The sequence below is a fragment of the Dioscorea cayenensis genome, chromosome 7 (assembly GCF_009730915.1).
Source record: "Dioscorea cayenensis subsp. rotundata cultivar TDr96_F1 chromosome 7, TDr96_F1_v2_PseudoChromosome.rev07_lg8_w22 25.fasta, whole genome shotgun sequence".
Taxonomy (NCBI): Eukaryota; Viridiplantae; Streptophyta; class Magnoliopsida; order Dioscoreales; family Dioscoreaceae; genus Dioscorea; species Dioscorea cayenensis.
Window position 1 is genome coordinate 22,028,161 of NC_052477.1, and position 3,108 is coordinate 22,031,268.

Sequence of the window (3,108 nt, forward strand, 5' to 3'; positions counted from 1 at the left end):
TGCGCGGGGCCCACGTAGGCCCTATGCCTTTTACTACGCACACAGCTCTGCGCGTGCACTGTTTGGGACCCACGACCCTCCGTGTGCAGTAACTTGTGCAGAGAATTTTTTTTTTTTATATTATTATTATTATTAATCTAAATTTTAAGGGTTTAGACATTAATAAAACCCACAATTAAAAAAACAAGAAAGCATGCATTAGACTTGGGTCTAGTTTCGATTTTAAAAGCCAGAAGATCTGAAGTCCTTTGAACTGAAAAATCATCGATTGGATGCTAAATCTTACTTTCAGAGGGCTGACTCAATTATGAAATGGCAATCCAAGTGATTAATTAATCTCCCTTAGAAGGAATGCAATTTTAAAGTTTTGGATCATAAAAAAAATATTAAAAGAAACTATTTATTAAATATTAATTATACTCTGCAACTGCAACTAGTTTTTTGCAAACTCATCAATCTTTTCCACTCATCGAAATGTTCAACCTCATAAAATATCCCAAAATTGATCGGAACATGGGAAATAACTACTAAATCAATATATATATATATATATATATAAGTACCAAAATGAAAATGAGAATAAATTCTTATAATTTATTTTTAGATAAAGAAAATATCAAGAGTGATTGTAATTTTAAAAAAAATAATAATACTGAACTTACAAATTAGATTTCTCAAATGAGTTGTTCTCCATACAATATGAACTTTAGTTTGAAAAGTTTATTTTATAAAAATAATATATTTTATTCATCAAATAGTTCATACATTTAGGAGACCATGACGGACAATCATCGCCATCTTAATTTCTAGTCGATCTTAGCATAAACATCAAATTAAAATTCCAAACAGTAACAAACTTTGACTTGAAAACATCAGTGACGAAACAACGTCACAACCCCCATCACCATTTATTCAAAACCCAAAGCTCAAGCTCAAACTCTTCATCAATGACGGCTAAGGAAATCCTTAATAGCATCAATGAGCTCTTTAGTACGCTGAGCAATAACAGGGTCAGAATCGACAGCCATCTTATTCAAGTAAAAACGAATGGCTCATACCTTCACTGACCAGCACCTCCACCTTCTTCCCGGCCTTCTTCATGGCTTCACAGTACTCATAATTCGTGTCCCTGACCAAATCCTTATCAGCAACACACACCATGAACGGAGGCAATCTCAACTCCTCCATCGCCGGCGCCGCCGTCCCCATCGGACACGTGTAAGGGTGGTCCTTGGTTGCCCCCTCCGGCAACGCTAATGCCATGAACTTATCAAGCATGTCCAGAGTTATCACTGGATTCTGCTCCATTTCTAGCTCAGACTTGCTCCGTGTTGCTCTGACAAACCCTGGGTGGATTGGTATAGCTCCGGCGAGCTTCACCGGAGACCAGAACTCATCTGTTTCATTGCCGGCGAGAGCTGCCACCTCATGGACAAGGTTTCCACCGGAGCTGTCTCCGATGAGGAAGACACGTGAGAAGTCCAGTGATGAGAAGAGAGGGTCAGAGTTTTGGTTTTCTGATATCGATCGGAGACGAACAAGCGCGGAAAAAGAGTCATGGATCTGGGCGGGTAGCCGATGTTCTGGTGCCAGAGAGAGCTCGACGGAGAAAATGGCTGCAGGGATTGCTCCGGCGAGGCGAGAGTAGAATTGGTGGTATATGTACCAAGTGTTGTGAGTTATGCAAAAACCGCCGCCGTGGAAATGGAGGAGGATGGGGAAGAGAGTGCCAGGGCTGAGGTGATCGCTGGCGGGGAGGTAAAACCGGAGGTTGGGTTCTCCGGGGAGATCATGAACGGTGACGTTGTCGGAGTTTGGAGTGGGTGAAGGAGGGATGGAGGACATCTGGAAGAGAGCTTGAGGAGGGCCGGTCCAAGTACGGTCGACGGAGCCGTCGTCGAAAAGGCGGAGCCAGCCGGGGACTTCATCGATGACCATCTTATCAGTGATCATTTTTGATGGAGTTATAGGGATTGAAATGGTGGTGGTATTGGTGAAGGTTGGAAGTTGAAGGGGGAGGATATGTGGTATTTGTGATATTTTAATAAAATATCAAAAATATTTTTTACATTTAAAAATGCTATTCTTGCCAAATGAGTGGGCTAAACTTATCCATGTGATCGGGTTTCTCTCTCTTAGTCCAATTAAAAAAAAATTTAAAAAAAAACCATTCGTTTTTTTCTTTTTCCTTTGTCTCACCCTCTATCTTCTCTCAACTTCTTCTAGTTTTGGCCAACAAGACTGACCACAAGAGCAAAAGAGATTCCCTCATTCTTTCTTTTTCCCCACCCTCAGATTCCTCTTCATCTTGTCTAGTTCCGGCGAGATCAATCTCAAGAGCATTTGAGGAAAAAAACTCGTCAGATTTATCTCTATCACCCTCATTCTCACCCTCGAATTCCTCTCTGCCTCTTCAAGTTTCGGCAAATCCGATTGCGAGAGTATCAGCGGAAGACACATTGTCGGATTCGTCTCCCTCTCGCTCTCTCTCACCCTACGATTCCTCTTCGTCTCCTCAAGTTCTGGCAAGACTAATGTGGATTATCTCTGTTTTAGTGTGGAAACAATTGATTGACAACCTCAAGAGCTCCGTATCAAGTACAATTACTCACACTTATGCCACGATAACTGAAGACATAAGGCAAAGAAACTCTACTTGTCGTGGGCATCTGACGGACCTCTAAGGTGTATAAATATATGAATATAAAAATACAAATAATATTACCATGAGTCCATGAATAACGCACGTATACGAGCCATCAAGTAATACCTCGTGGGTAAGTACGAGGGTCGTATTTCCCAAAAAATGGCAAAAGCCTCCTATTACTTCCTTTTCGCTTAATCAATAGCCTAAACGTTTATGTTATTTCTTTAGTCTACTTCTACCATTTATTAAACAATAAAATTGGAGTATCATTAAGCACGATTGGAAGAAGTTTGGATGATTGTATGATAGCTGTGTTGCTAATTACTTATGATAGGTGTTGAGTGTGATAATCATATTCTAGAATTGGACCGGGGAATTCAAAGGCCTATTGGTCCCAATCTCTTGACAACCAGGTCTAAATCACTAGGAATTTAAAATGGAATCTCTTACTACCCCAACCT

The 3,108-nt window shown here is 40.6% G+C and overlaps 1 pseudogene; it reads right to left on the reverse strand.

Annotated features, from left to right (window-relative positions):
* Positions 1-920: 920 nt before the first annotated feature.
* On the reverse strand, positions 921-2,027 carry LOC120264536 (annotated as a pseudogene).
* Between the last annotated feature and the right edge of the window lie 1,081 nt (positions 2,028-3,108).